Source organism: Vombatus ursinus, unplaced genomic scaffold, assembly GCF_900497805.2.
Source record: "Vombatus ursinus unplaced genomic scaffold, bare-nosed wombat genome assembly UNPS02014735.1, whole genome shotgun sequence".
NCBI lineage: Eukaryota > Metazoa > Chordata > Mammalia > Diprotodontia > Vombatidae > Vombatus > Vombatus ursinus.
Window position 1 is genome coordinate 2,739,649 of NW_020954513.1, and position 16,628 is coordinate 2,756,276.

A 16,628-nucleotide genomic window follows, 5' to 3' on the forward strand; every position below is an offset into this window, starting at 1 on the left:
AATGTATGTCTCCCCACTTTTGCCCAGTTACCTTATCACTTGCTGTAGATGGCTTATTTTGCATTCATGCGAATGGTGTTGCAAGTCTGTTTTATCAATTAAACTGAAAATTATTGCTTTTTAAAAAAGGGAGGGAAAGGAATAAGCAAGCCTTGGTCCTAAAATGAGAAAAGAGGCATCCTACCTAGAACTCAAGATGCAAGAATGCTTGGGTACATCTATGGTCACTACAATAGAAACAGACCCATTCAGTTGTGCAGTAAAATGACCTAGGACTAGCTATTGAAGGTCACAGCATCGGGAATAGTGCCCCTCTTCTGAAAATGAAGGTCCAAGGACAAGAAGCCTTTATTAAGCATCTGCTATTGTGCACGTAAAGGTGATGTAAGAACAAAATATGTCAATTAAAATCAGATTTTTTTAAAAAAAGTAAATGTTAGCTTTTCTTTCTTCCTTAAAGGCTTTATCTTCTATTTTGTCTAGAATCATATGGAGATAGCTGAAACGGGCTGGCATGTGAGACATATGTGGAAGGCATGTTTAGCCGAACTAATGGCCTAACTCTAGGTAAGGAATGGGATACCAGTCAGAATTCTTTATTTTGCAACATGGAGAGGCAATGGGGTATACTGGATTCAGGAACTAAATTCAAATTCTGCCTCTGACACCTAACTGTGACTATAAGCAATTTTTTTTCACGTTCTGAGTCTCAGTTTCCTCCTCTGTAAAATGGAGATAATACCTGCAGTCCCTAACTCCTGGACTTGCCATGAGGCGCAAATGATATAGTATATAGAAAATACTTGGCAATCATTCAAAATCTCTAAAAATGCTAGTTACTATCATCAAGATTTCTAAGCCCCACCCAGTGATTCATTCATGAGACCCAGTTTTGACAGCCCTTTGGAGTTTGGCGTAATGGTATTGATCAGTATTATCTGAATCTATGCTGGCCACTTGGCATCAGAATAAAACTGCAGCATGCTCTGGTTTGGTGAAGCCCAATGCTCTGATGCCCTTTTGGGCATGCTTTCCAAAAGCCTCCGCCAACTTATTCTTTTAGGCTCTGACCCTGTCTCTGACCTTGATGCGCCTCTCTTAGGAGCCTTAATGTCCTTCCTTGTGAAATAAGGGAGCTGAGCTGGATGATCCCTTCCAGCTTTTACATTCTGTAAGTCTTATATGCAAATGGATCTGGAATGACATCAGTGTTGGCATTTCCTCCGATGACATCAACTTCAACCCATCCTATGCCACTCTTGCCCAAGGTCTCCCAAAAGTTCACCAGAGGGAAATCAATCAAATGGTTCTGGGGCTTTACTCAATTTCTCTTGACATTATCAGGACGCCAGTAGAGCACATAGGTCCTGCTTTCATGGAGTTTACATTCTAACAGATTCATGTCTGATATAATATTTGTAAAGTACTTACTTAGCACAGTTCCTGGTACATAGTAGGAGCTACATGAATATCTATTCCCTTTCCTTTCTCCCTTCTCTTGTCTTTCTGATTAGAGGGGAAGAAAGGGACTGTTTCCCTTCTGCCTCTGCATCTCCAACACCTCACACAGTACCTGGCACCCAGCAGTGTCTTAATAAATGCTTACTGATTCATTGACAACCTTTCCACCAGTTGTTTTTTTGTTTGTACTGTGTTGCAAACTGACCACATCTGGAAAAACAGAAGTCAACTGGATTCTTTAAAAGTTGCAACGACAGGGGCAGCTAGGTGGCGCAATGGATAGAGCACCGGCCGTGGATTCGGGAGGACCTGAGTTCAAATCCGGCCTCAGACACATAACACTTACTAGTTGTGTGACCCTGGGCAAGTCACTTAACCCCATAGCCCAACCCCCCCCCCGAAAAAAAAAAGTTGCAACGACAGAACCATGCCCAGGTGACTTCATTCTTCCTGTGTATAATTTCCATTTGGAAGGTTAGCTACCATCAAATACTTTCTAGCCAGAAACAAATCACCTACAAACTGTTTGGTTTAATCATGAAAAATCACATAAGCCAGTTTTGAATGAATGACAAACCATTTATTGGGAAGGGAAGGGGAAGGAAGGGAAGGGAAGGTTATATTTTAGCATCTACTAGGTGCCAGGCTCTGTGCTAAGTGCTTTTACAAATATTATCTCACTTGATCCTCACAACAACCCTGCAAGGTAAGTGCTGTTATTATCTTCATTTTACAGTTGAGGAACCAGGAATTCTAAGAGAGGCTAATAGAAGTTAACTGACTTACCCAGGGTCACACAGCTAGTAAGAATCTGAGGTTGAATTTGAATTCAGATCTTCCTGACTCCAGGCCCGGTGCATCTATCCACTGTGACACCTAGCTGCCTCTGTTACTCCTTATATTAATTATAATATAATTACATTGTATATATAAATGTAAATAAACATATAATAACATAAATATAATAGAATTATATTTTATATAAAGTTAACTGCTGGGGATACAAATAGAAAAATGAAATAGACAGTGCTTAGCATAGTGCTTTGCACACAGTAAGTACTTAATAGATACAATATATAAGGAAATGGAATTAATTTTGAATTAGTTATATCTAATATAAAATTATATATGCTATAATTGTATTATAATTCTTACATAATTAATATAACTAATAACAGAGGTAGTTAAGTGTCACAGTGAATAGAGCGCTGGTCTTAGAATCAGGAAGACCTGAATTCAAAGCCTGCTTCAGACTCGGGCAGTTTCCAGATCTCATCTCCACAAAGATTGCTCCTCTGGATGATGGCCAGAGGTGTTAGGCTAGAAGGAGGGCTGGTGGTCAGGGGCTCTTGGGCTCAAGGGCCTGGACATATACCTGGCATACATCTGGCATATACCTGGCATATACCAACTGTTGTCTCTCTTTTCAGGTGCCTGTTTCCTTCAGCTAGGCTGACTTGTCAGCCCTGTTGGTAACTGTTGGCTAGAAGTTGATAGGAATGGTGGCGGTGGTGGAAAAGCCCATAGAAGTTGCCCTACTTGATGATGGCTATGGGGATGACGATGGAAGCAGATGATCTAGGGGGTGCTACCATTCTTTATAAGGGTTGCTCCCCTGAATAATGACTTTTGGGGACCACGATAGAAGCAGGTGATCTAGGTGGTGCTCCCATTCCTAGGGATCTTGGTCTTACCTGCCTGCCAATGATAGTTGAATATTGGTTGTTGGTGATGATGAAGATGGCTGATCATTCTTTGTAAGGGCTGCTACCCTGAATAATGGCTTTTGGGGACCATGCTGGAAGCAGGGTTGGTGGTCTGGGAGCCACAGTTGTTCCTGGGGCTCTTTGCCTTCTCTGCCTATCAATGACAGCTGCAATACCAAGGCTGAAGGAAAAAAAAATAAAGTCTGACTTAGAAATATTTAAGAACTCTGATCAAGGCAATGATTAACCATGTCTCTAAAGGACCTATGATGAAGCATGTTACTTACTTCCTAACAGAGAGGAGATGGACACAAAATACAAAAAGTGACAAACATTTTTAGACATGGCCACTACATATATACCTTTCTCTTAACTACGCTTATTTGTTACAAGGTGTTTTCCCCTTTCTTTCTCTAGTTGTTTTCAGTTTGAAGGGTGGGGGTAGGGATTGGAACAAGGAGGGTTAGCAACAGGAATGGGAAAAATAAAAGGACCATTGAAACATTTTTTAAATGTACAGAAGGAGGGGCAGCTAGGTGGCGCAGTGGATAGAGCACCGGCCCTGAAGTCAGGAAGACCTGAGTTCAAATCCGACCTCAGACCAAACACTTGAAACTTACTAGCTGTGTGACCCTGGGTAAGTCACTTAACCCCAATTGCCTAAAAACAAATAAATAAATAAAAATAAATAGACAGAAGGAACTTCAGAAGGAAGCACAGACAAGCAGGATAGTTTCGAGAGTAACATGGAGAATTTCTTGTATATGTATTTTTAAAAGCACATGGGAGAGAATGGAAATTCGCAATTTCAAAGAGAATCTTTTTGTGCTCTGTATGGAAATACCCTTTTTGCTGTTTAAGTTCAGAACTTTTTAAAAAATTAAAGAGTAAAGGAAAAAATAAAATGATGGCTGATCTTATTTGACTTTTATATAATTAGCCTAGAAAGTAATGGAAATATGCCTGGTGGGTGTGAGTAGGCAGAGGCAGGTTGGCAACCAAGAGAAGAGTAGGAAGAAGAAGCTTGAAGGTTATCATCAGAAATATCTATGACCAGAGAAAGCAGTAGGCTAGTGATGTAGCCAGAGTCAGGGATAACCACTAACTTGTTCGTATGCTCCGTTTGGTATCTGAACGACGTTGGGAGGTCCAGAGGAAGGCCCTTAGCACGTTGGACTGCCTGTGGAGAATGTCCCAGAGGACATCTGTGTGAGGAGTTACACAGGATGAAAAGGTATAGATGGGTTGCAATTTATGCCATTGGAGGAAATACCAACACTTCTGAATAGATTCATTAAAATATCAGAATCACTTTCTCAACTTCTCATGTTTGATCAAACATGTGCATAGACTGTGGACTGGGTATATACATACCTTCAGGAAGTATTTCCACTGATCTTTCCCTTCCTCTCAGGTAGGAAGGAAATAAATATTTAAGTACCTACTATGTGCCAGGCACTGTGCTGAGTGCTTTAGAAATATTATCTCATTTGATCCTCACAACAACCTTGGAAAGTAGGTGTTATTATTATCCCCATTTTACAGTGAAGAAAACTACAGCAGATAGAGGTTAAGTGATTTGCCCAGGGTCACAGAGCTAGTAAAGTATCTGTTGTCATGTTCAAATTTAAGTCCTCCTAACTCAAGGCTCATAGTTCTATCCCCTGCCTCCGGACAAGGGCCAATGGGAATGCTCCTCTAGGGTGTCCCTATACACCCAGTCCATGCTCTAGGCACACCTCTGTGCATGATATGTGCATCAAAAATTGGGCACATAGATTGGAGAATGGCCAAACCAGTTGCGGTCCCGGAATGTACTGGAATATTATTGTGCTATGAGAAATGATGAATGTGAAGAATACAAAGAAACATGAGAAAACTTTTGTGACCTGATGCAGAGTGAAGTTGTCAGAACCAGAAATACAACATACACAATGACTACAATATTCATGGAAAGAAAAGCAGCAAAGCAGATAAAACTTGTTGCTACAGGAATAAAATGCTCAATCTTAGCCCCAAAGAAGAGATAGGAGAAGGCACTTCTCTTCCTTCTTGGCATTTTCTTGATGTGCTGGTTTGCCTTGACCAACTAGTTTTTTTCCCCCTCTTTCTTATTCTTTGGTAGAAGGGCTAATTTTGTGGGAGGGAAAGGTGAGAGGGACAATCCATCGGGAAATGAAACTGATGTAAAAATAAATATCGATAAAAAAATTTTGTTGGATTTCTACCTCATATTTTGTTTCAAACAAAATACAATGCAAATGGTACTTGTATGCAATCTGCTCTTTGCTTTGTGGGAAGATAGGTGAATAGGGCCTGGTTAATAGTTCTCTTCTTAGTGGATAGAGCACCGGCCCTGAAGTCTGGAGGACCTGAGTTCAAATCCGGCCTCAGACCGAACACTTGACACTTACTAGCTGTGTGACCCTGGGCAAGTCACTTAACCCCAATTGCCTAACCCCCCCCCCCAAAAAAATAGTTCTCTTCTTACTCAAAGGGTAAATGAATACTCTGGTCAGAATCCCAGCAACAAATGCCAATAATATTCAAGAAACAGTTTGCAAAGTTCCTTTCATTGCATCTCCCTTTGAGATCAAACAGTGCGTTAAATCAAAGCTATCAAATCATTCTTTGGCTTCTTTCCTGGACTGTCAATAAGGGAGTTGGTAGATGAGCTATTTCCTTTTTAGGGTACACACTAGTCTCAGGAAGTCTCATTCCTTCAGATAACCTTCCCAATGTAGACAGAAATTTAATCTTGGCAGGATTTGAGAGAAAACTCCAAGTATGCTCACCTGCCACTGTTCCAAATGCTATAATAAGGGAGGGCGGATGGGATTAGGGGAAGGGACGGCAATGGCTAGCTAAAGTGTAGCTGCAGCAAATCCAAAAGCTGGTGGTGGCTAAAATTGGAAGTGAGCCAGCCTTATCGGGAGGGCTCCCTAATTGAGAAAGCCGAGTACTGAAAAGGCAACAAGCTCTTCCCAATCCAGCCCTCCCATCCATACACGGCAGCGAGACATGACTCAAGGATGGAGGTTGGTTCTTGGCCTGCCAATAACACCTTCCCTGCTTAAAACTGAAAGTACTTTCCAGAGGATATTGGCTACTAGACTCCCTGATAATATAAATTAGTGATCAAGATAACATATGTAAAATGCTTTGCAAACATTAAAAAGTTATAAAAATGCTTCTTAACTCTTCTCCTGATATTATTCAAGGCTATCCTTTCTCTTTACAAAAATTGAATCTGTTGTAGGCTCCTAAATATAGGGCTGTTCAGAAGCCATAGAGTCCAGTCTCCCCATTTTACAGAGAAGGCAACTGAGGCCCAGGGAAGAGAAGGGACCTGTCCAAAGTTAACAGAGGACTATAGAGCTGGAAGGGACCTCAGAGGCCATCTAGGCCAACCCCCTCACTTTACAGATGAGGAAACTGAGGCCCACGCAGGGCAAGGTACCTGCCCAAAGTCAGACTGGAAGAGGCAGAGCCGGAGTTCAAAGCTAGGTTTTCTCTTTCTAGATCCTGAACTCTTCCTGTCATACCGTGATGCCTGTGTAGTTTTTTAAAGATTATTTTACTGAAGGGGTTCCTTACTTGTTGTAACATGTAGGGCTCAAGATAAACTTGAACTCTAATTCAGATTATGTAGCTAAAGCACTGATTAGGAACAAGTACAAAGTCAAGGACAAGTTGATTCCCGCCCACAATAGGACCTAGTGTCACCCTGATGACACACTGGCTTAGGATGAACCCTGATACATGTAGTAGCCAGTAAGTACAATTCGTTCTTTAACCAAAAAGAAATTCCCTTTCTCTCAATAGAAAAACAGCTACCAAACTCTCAGACTTGGAGTTACCCACAAGGCAAACTCCAGGGCTACTAATAGCAAGGCTAGATTCCACGACTGCACTGCCCATGAATTATTCTTATTGTGATAGAAGGCTAGGGGTTCAGGAATTCTCCCCACATATGGTTTCTCTCTCCACAGTTGCCAAGTGGCTGAGAGCGCTGTCTCTCCAGGACTGTGTCCAGACATTCTGAATATAGCACCATGGCCCCAGCTGCAGCCATCCTTGCCCAAGAGGCTCTCATCTCTGGAGTACTTGGTCACTTTTTCCTTTCCATGGCTTCCTCATGGCTGAAAGTATTCTGCTCCCATGCACTCGGCCCCAAGGCAGCCATTAACACCTGGGGTCGGGGCACAGGGGGCAGGAAGCAGTATACACAGGTCCTTCACCTCTCAACCTTAGTCTAATCCTAGCTCCAAGCAAAAAGGCAAGAAACAAAAAGGGACTAAAAAGGATCTGTTAACTCCTCTCCCAACTGTCCAGTCCATTATAGTGTAATAATCCATTCATCCTGGGAGATGCCTCCGTGAGTGAAGCCCATCTATAAAAGGCAGCATAGTGGATAGAGCGCTGGACCTGAAGTCACTTCTGAGGCATGCTACACATTTCTGGACAGAGAGGAGATGGACTCAAGATGAGGAATGGAATATACATTTATATATGTACATATTATATACACACATCTACATGCATGTATACATGTATAGACACATATGTGTATGCATAGACATGTGTGTGCACACATACATACACATATACATATTTGGGGGGTGAAGCAATCAGGGTTAATTGACTTGCCCAGGATCACACAGCTAGTAAGTGTCTGGGGCCGAATTTGAACTCAAGTCCTCCTGACTCCAGGGCCCGTGCTCTATCCACTGTGCCACGTAGCTGCCCCCCAGGATATATATATTTGGACATGACCAATGTAAGAATTCATTTTGCTTGAAATTTGTTACAAGAGCTTTGTATTTTTTTTCCCCTCTTAAATTGGGAGTGGGGTTGGAATAAAGGTGGAAGGGAGAAAAAAATGCTTGCTAATTTAAAAAATAAAATAAAAATAAAGTCTCAATTCTGATACTTACCAGCTGTGACTCTGTCATTTCACTCTCCTGGACCTCAGTTTCTTCATCTGTAAAATGGGTAGGTTGGAATAGATGACCTCAAAAGCCCCTTCCAGCTCTTGACCCAGAATCCTCTGATCCATCTCCACAGGAAGGTACAATCAAGGTGGTGAAGGAAGGCTCATCAGGTCATCATGAAATTAATTTGATCAACTCTCTCCATTTTAATGGTAATACTTGGAGTCAAGGTCAACCAGAGAGTAAACTTAGTGCTTGGGCTTCTGAGAAAAAGAATGTCATTTGTGGATCAGGGCAGACAACTGAGCGGTTATCCTATGGAACTGTATCTAATCCCGGCTCAGCGTCCATGCCTCTCTGATCATCTGTATCACAATCCTCCTTACTGGTTTGCTTTGTTCATCAGCTAAAAAAGGAAAGATGACCTTCTGCTTGTTTGAATCACAACATTATTTTATGAATTTGGGATAGTTGTGGTTGCATTTTTTTTTCCAGACTGGAAGGAATAAGCTAAGGAAAATCGCTGTTATGGGGTCAACAAGGGATTCAGCAAGGCAGAGCATTTTGGTAGGTGCTGTTGCCGACATTGATTTTATGAATGATGGTTTCCCTATTTTCATTGCTATCCAAGAATGCTGGGCAGCCTGCTTGGTTACAAGCCTAGAGACGGAGAGGATTTGGAGGAAATGATCCCAAAGATCCCTTCCAACTAAGATTATGTGACTGTGGCTTTGAGTGGTGGTAGTGGTGGTGTGGGTAGGAAGGGGTGCACTGGAGTAAGGGCAGGACCTCCCTGTCAACTGGGCCTCACTTCCCAGAAGTAGGCTTTTATGAACGTCTAGGTTTAAAAAATATTATTGATCTTTTGGTTTGACATCACCTTCATATCTAAATATATCTCTCCCTACTCCTTAGTAGAAGGCTAGATTCCAGGGTATCACTGTTCATGAACTCCTTTTCTTACTATAGAAAGCTGGCATTCAAGAACTCTCCCTAATAGGTCATCTAAGCATGGTGTAACAAATAGACATCTGAGACAAGCCAAGAAAACCTGTGTTCTACCTCTGTTACGTTCTGGCTATGTGACCCTGGGCAGATCATGTAACTTCTCAGTACCCCAGGCAATAAGTTTAGGAGAATTTGCTCATTGGTAATGGTTTTCCTCACCTGGGAGTTCCCTGCAGTAATGAAATCACAAGTCCAGGACCTGCTCCCTCCCCACCCTGTAAGCTATCCCTTGTTTAAATAAATAAACAAATGAATGAATGAATGAATAAAATGCAAAAGAAAAAGAAAAAACAAAAGCAAAAGTAACCAACACATCAGCTGTTTCCGACAATTTATTCACAGTTCTACACCATAGACCCCATGTCTTCCGAGAAGAGAATGGGGGTCTTTATGTATTTTATCATCTTTTCCTCTAAGGCCAAATCTGATCATTATAATTACCTAGCATTCCATTTTGGTTTTTTGCCATTCTTTTCATTTGCACTGGTGGAGACATTGTCTGCTTCCATTTACTGCCCTCTGTATCATTTCACAAAAATCTTCCGTGGTTCATTGAATTCCTCATGCTCATTGTTTCTTTTTATCTTTTAATTTTTATTGCTATCTTTTGTACTTACATCACGTTCCTCTCCTTTACAGCTGTTTTCAGAGATACTTCTAGGGACCTATAAATTTTCGGTTCTTCCAAGATGGTATGATCTAAGGCAGTGCTTCTTAAACTGTGGGTCATGATCCCATATGGGGTCATGAAAAATTTGGCAACAATAAAAGGTTTCTGAATGTGCAATGACCAAAAATTAATTCAAAATCAAATGGGTAATGAATCCGAAGTGTTTCTGGCAGCACTTGCCCGTGTTGCATCATGCAACTTTACTGCAGCCTTGGTTCTGAACACAAAGCATGCACACTTTGCACTGCACATGCCATCAGACCATGCAATGCCAACAAACACTGCTGAAATGCTAAAAGGGGTTGTGAGTGGGAAAAGTTTAAGAAGCCCTGGCCTAAGGAGAGGTGTTTACTAATCTCCTGGCCTGTGCTCTGAGTGACCACAAGCACTCTTTTCTACCCTGAAACTGTGATGAGGGTCCCCGCTCCACTGTGGCCACAAGCTTTGGTATGCTAGTGGTCCTCCTTGCCCTGAGACTGCCACCCAGGACTGAGACCCAGATCTGAGTATGGGCAAAGCAACTGCCTCAGAGCTAGCAGAGACCCTACAATCTCCTTCTGACCGCCCTCGACCCCCTTGCCTTCTACGGGCTGAATGCTCTGGAAGCAGCTGCTGCCTCTGCAGATTCAGTGGCCCCCATGGCTGGGTCTGTACTGCAGTGGCCTTCACTAGACTGTGCTCCACTCTCACCCAGGTGCAACAGACCTTTCCTGCCAACCTTCTAAGCTGTCTTTAGCTGGAAAATTATTTCACCCTGTCCTTTTGTGGGTTCTACTGCTCTAGAATTTGTTTAGAGTCATTATTTAAAGGTGTTTGGAGGGATTTGGAGGAGAGCTCAGGCGAATCCCTGCCTATACTCTGCCATCTTGGCTCCACCTCCCATGACTGCACATTCTAATGAGGCAAAAAGAACAAATACACATGAAAAGACACAAGATTAATTTACTAGAGAAGCTATGGAGTATGGTGGAAAATGTGCCAGATTTGAGTCCTGGTTCTGTTACTTACTTACTATGTGTCTATGGAAAAGTCAAAGAACACCTTTCTGAGCCTTAGTTTCATCATCTTTAAAATGGGTTTAACAATAATTGCACTACCTCCCTCACAGGGTCCTTGGGAAGAGAGTATTTTATAGATATGAAAATGCCATAGAAATGAGAGCAATTATAATCAAATCTGAATATAGAAAATGGTATCAAGATACAATAGAGATCAGAATTGGGAGGGTAGTCAGATAGGGCTTTTTAGAGAAAGTAGATTTGTGCTATATTTTAAATATTATTTTTATTATGTTTTGTTTTTACATCACCTGTATTTCCAAATACATCCCTCCTCACTCCCCAGCAAGCAGCATGGTACAATGGATTTGGGGGACCCCCTTCAAATCCAGAGGACCTGAATTGAAATATTAGTTCTGACACTTGCTGCTTGTGTGACCTTGAACAAGTTACTTCATTTCCCTAGGCCTCTTGTACCTCATGACACCCAGGACCAGAAGGAGGAGTTGACATACTCCTTTCTCCTCAGTGCCACTTTCAAGAACTACCCTCTGCCGACATCATCCAGAAACCGTCTTTGGAACTCTTTCCATCCTGTCTAGATATTTGCGGCTGCCACTTATGGACCTCTGGATCACCCTTACTCCTTTCTAATGTTAAGGGCTGTTCAGGGGTCCCCTGAACTTATCTTTTTGAGTTGCCCTATTTTCCAAAAACACTGGACCCAGAGCACATGGGAGGCTTTGAACAAGGATGGATGAATCCACACATTGACCATGTCGAGCAATGTACACCTCATTCTGTACCTATATTTCACCACCTCTCTGACAAGAGGTGTGAGGCACACTTCACCTCTAGCCCTCTGAAGCCTCGATTGATCACTATGCTAATCAGAGGATCCAAAGTCTTTCAATGGTGGCTTTACATTATTGCTGTCATTGTATATGTGTTCTCATGGTTTTGATTACTTTGCTTTGGGTTCATTTATACAAATCTTGCCAGTGACTTTTATTTCTAAAATCAATTCCCGGGTTTGCTTTTAACTATTTAAAAAGTTTGCTCTATCTCCTTCCTCTTTTGCTAAACAGTAAAAGTGGCCATAAATTTTGTTTTGTACCTGAAATTCATAAGAGTGGAACATATCCTTCTCCCTAAAAAGGACAAAGAGTTCAAAATCATATTATCCTTTCCTTCCATTTAGTGAGATAGAACACTGGTAGTACTACTGGGGCCTATATTTTCCTTCCCAATGTTATGCCTATCCACTGTATTGGGGGATGAGAAAAAGATAATTCGACAATTCAAAGAATCATCTTTCTGAAAAGAGGGGCTAATTATGGGTAATGGCCTTCCTTCCCTAGCTGTCCTTCTCCTCCCTACCTTACCACTCCCACAAAATGATGGCAGCTTTGGGAAAAAGAAGAAATAACATGAAAGAGTTTTTGCCAGAGATCAAGGCTAAAAAGGAAACCAAGGAGCTTCTCTTGGCCCAACCCAGCCAGTTACTGAGTCCACTCACCCTGTTCCTTGATGAACTAGCTACCAGGAGCTCAGATGCCTGTGATAAGGCCACTATAAGCAAGGAACCTTCATGAGTCCATTTTGTACCCAATCCTGCATTCCATGCCCCAGGCTGATCTAAGATCTTGAGAACCAAGTCTCCATGCCCTCATATAATGACTGGCTCTGCTGGATGAGTGATTCACCCAGGGGAAACTGTTGTTCACCTATCTGTTTACAGGGGGCTAGCCATAGTGAAATAATCTCGAAATGTATATTTCCTAGAACCCCTGGGACCAGATTACACTAAGGGACTTCCACAATCTAATTGAACAGTGAACAGAGACTCACAATCACTGATGAGATGCTTCATTATGCATTGTTTTCTTGGTCACTGCTTTGTTGTTCTATGCCTAGGGTAAAAACGCTAAAGAAAGTATCTACATATCTTTATTTATTTTGTGTAGGGTCCATTCCATTATGCTAAGGAACATGTGACTCATTGAAATATGGCAAGCTCAATCAATCCACAAGCATTCATTAAGCATTTACTAGGTGCCAAGCACTGGGCTAAACACTGGAGATACAAAAAAAGGGGCAAAAACAGTCCCTTCCCTCAAGAGGCTTGCATTCTAAACTCAGGAAGGACATGGGAGTTTGCCAGTAGTGGTGGGGGGAGATGTCTCAGAGTTGCTTTCTGGTTGGGTAAATCCATACACCCCTTAACAATGAGTCCACACACATAGAAAGAGGCAGATTTGAGGGATAAGATAACCATAAAGAGAACTTTGACAACCACAAAGATCCCAAAACTTACATAGTATTTCTCCCTAATTGGGGTGTGTGCAAAATTCCAAGGCATTGGACTCCCCAGGACTCAGATCCTCAGAGTTGAACAGGATTAGTGGAGCGGCTATCAATACTACCTGGTGGTTAAATACTGATTTTTTTTTAAAAAATTATTTTTAATTCTTAAATTAAATTAATTAAATAATTTAATTAAATAATTTTTTTAAAAAATCATTCAGACATTGATTGTCTGAGTCACACTAGTGTAAGGGTACACTATAACACTAAATAGACAGACAGATAGATAGGTGGATAATCATATAGTAGAGATATAAATGAGAGGCAGTGTGGCATAATAAATAGATGTCTGACCTTGGAGTTAGAAAGACCTGGGTTCAAGTCTATCCTCTGACATATACTGGCTCTGTGGCCATGGGCAAACAAGTCACAACCTTTAATGTAGCAAAAAATTGTAAACAGAGTAAGTAGGGAATGGCTAAAAAACAAACAAACCATAATAGAACAGGAGGGAAAGCAGTGACTGTCTTGAGCTCTCTCCCAAAGCCCTCTAAATACCTAAAAAAATGGCTCTAAACAAATTCTAAAGCAGCAGAACCCAGAAAAAGACAGAGTGAAACAAATCTCCAGCCAAAGACAGCCTGGATGGTTAATCAGAAAGGTATATCGCACCGGGCGGGGAGAGGGGCGCAGTGTGGCATGGGCAGGCAGGCCGCAGCGACCCTGGAACAGGCCTCAGAGGACTGAATTGTGGGCAGCTGTGGCGGTTTCCAGACTGCTCAACCCCTGAATGCCAAAGACAACTTAGAAGGTCAGTGGGAAAAGTCTGTGACTGCGGTGAGAGAGGAGCTAGGTCTCAGCCACAAGTTTCGAGCGCGGGGCCGTGGCTTTTTCCTGAGTTTGTGGCCCACAGACTGAGGGGGAATCGAGTGGCTGGTCAGAGGGGGATTGCAGGGATCTCTTTGCCAGTGCTGAGGCAGGAATCTCTTGCTTTACCAGTGCTTGGATCTGGGTCACAGTTCTGAGGGGCGGTCCTGGGGCAAGGAGGAACGCTGGCGCAGTGGAGCTTGTTGTGGTGGTGGAGAGGAAACACCTCGCCCCTTATCATAGCACCTTGGAAGAACTGAAAATTTACAGGTCCCTAGAAGTACCTCTGAAAACAGCTGTACAAACCCCCGAAACTTGGAACAGTACATTCTCCACACTGGAAACAGACCCCTACCTTAACAAAGAGTTTAAAACTCAAGTAATTGGCCGGGATCATGAGTAAGCAGTGCAAAAAGAGTCAGACTATATTATCTTACTTTGGTGACAAAGAAGATCAAAACATACAACCAGAAGAAGACAACAAAGCCAAAGCTCCTACATCCAAAGCCTCCAAGAAAAATATGAATCAGTCCCAGGCCTTGGAAGAGCTCAAAAGGGATTTTGAGAAGCAAGTAAGAGAAGTAGAGGAAAAACTGAGAGTGATGCAAGAAAATCATGAAAAACAAATCAACAGCTTGCTAAAGGAGACCCAAAAAAATACTGAGGAAAATAACACCTTAAAAAATAGCCTAACCCAAATGGCAAAAGAGGTCCAAAAAGCCAATGAGGAGAAGAATGCCCTAAAAAGCAAAATTGGACAAATGGAAAAGGAAGTCCAAAAGATTACTGAAGAAAATACTTCCTTAAAAATTAGAATAGAGCAATTGGAAGCTAGTGACTTTATGAGAAATCAAGACACTGTAAAACAAATCCAAAAGAATGAAAAATTAGAAAACAATGTGAAATATCTCATTGCAAAAACAACTGACCTGGAAAATAGATCCAGGAGAGAGAATTTAAAAATTATTGGACTATCTGAAAGGCATGATCAAAAAAAGAGCCTAGACATCATCTTTCAAGAAATTATCAAGGAAAACTGTCCTGATATTGAAGAACCAGAGGGCAAAATAGAAATTGAAAGAATCCACCAATCTCCTCCTGAAAGAGATCCCCAAAGGAAAACTCCTAGGAATATTGTAGCCAAATTCCAGAGTTCCCAGGTCAAGGAGAAAATATTACAAGCAGCCAGAAAGAAACAATTCAAGTATTGTGGAAACACAATCAGGATAACATAAGATTTAGCTGCTTCTACATTAAGGGACCACAGGGCATGGAATATAATATTCTGGAGAGCAAAGGAGATAGGATTACAACCAAGAATCACCTACCCTGCAAAACTGAGTATAATCCTACAGGGGAAAAAATGGTCATTCAGTGAAATAGAGGACTTTCAAGCATTCTTGATGAAAAGACCAGAGTTGAATAGAAAATTTGATTTTCAAATACAAGACTCGAGTGGAACATGAAGAGGTAAACAGGAAAGAGAAAATCATAAGAGACTTATTAAGGTTGAACTGTTTACATTCCTGCATGGAAAGATGATATTTGTAACTCATGAGACCTTTGTCAGTATTAGGGTAGTTGGAGGGGAAAAAATGATATGTACGTACATGTAGACATAGATAGATAGATAGATAGATAGATAGATAGATAGATAGATAGATAGATAGATAGATAGATAGATAGATAGATAGAGGGCACAGAGTGAGTTGAAAATGAAGGGGTCATATCTGGAGAATAAAATTAAGGGGTGAGAGAGGAATATACTAGGAGAAGGAGAAAGGGAGAGGTAGAACGGGGTAAATTTTCCCACAAAAAAAAAAAACCAGAAAAGAAAAGGCTCTTACAGTGGAGGGGAAACGGGGGAAGGTGAGAGGGAATGAGTGAATCTTATTCTCATAGGATTTGACTTAAGGAGGGAATAACATACACACTCAATTGGGTGTGGAAATCTGTCTTATCCTACAGGAAAAAGGGGGGGGGAAGGGGACAAGAGAGTAGGGGAATGATAGAGAGGAGGGCAGATTGGGAAAGGGAGTAAACAGAAGCAAATACTTCTGAGGAGGGACAGGGTCAAAAGAAAGAATAGAATAAATGGGTGGGTGGGATAGGATTAAGGGAAATAGAGTTAGTTTTTCACAGCATGTCTACTATGGAAGTGCTTTGCATAACTGCACATGTATAGCCTATATTGAGTTGCTTGCCTTATCAATGAGGGTGGGTGGGGAGGGAGGAAGGAAGAAAATTTGGAACCCAAAGGTTTAAAAACACATGTTTAAAAAAATGTTTTCACATGCAACTGGGAAATAAGAAATACAGGAAATGGGGTACAGAAATCTATCCTGCCCTACAGGAAAATAGAAGGGGAAGGGGAGAAGAGAAGGGGGGGGAGAGATAGAAGGGAAGGCAGACGAGGGGAGGGGGTTGTTAAGACGGCTCACCTTGGGGGGGGGGGGAGGGGTGAGATGGGGTGAAAATTTGGAACTCAAAATCTTGTGGAAGTAAATGTTGAAAACAAAAAAATAAATAAAAATTACCATTAAAAAAAGAAAGTGAAAAAAATGTAATAGAACAGAAATGTTATTGACATTGTGGTTAATTATGTAATTAACATTACCTAAACACTTCCCATTCCCCTCACTTTCCCTATTACTGTAGAGAAATACCCCATAATATA

At 41.6% G+C, this 16,628-nt stretch overlaps 1 long non-coding RNA gene across 1 annotated transcript; it reads left to right on the top strand.

The window, feature by feature from the left end:
- Window positions 1-486: 486 nt before the first annotated feature.
- LOC114042694 lies at window positions 487-3,384 on the top strand. The gene is made up of 2 exons (XR_003569010.1): window positions 487-567; window positions 2,892-3,384. It is a non-coding gene; the product is annotated as an uncharacterized LOC114042694 (long non-coding RNA).
- Window positions 3,385-16,628: the final 13,244 nt, after the last annotated feature.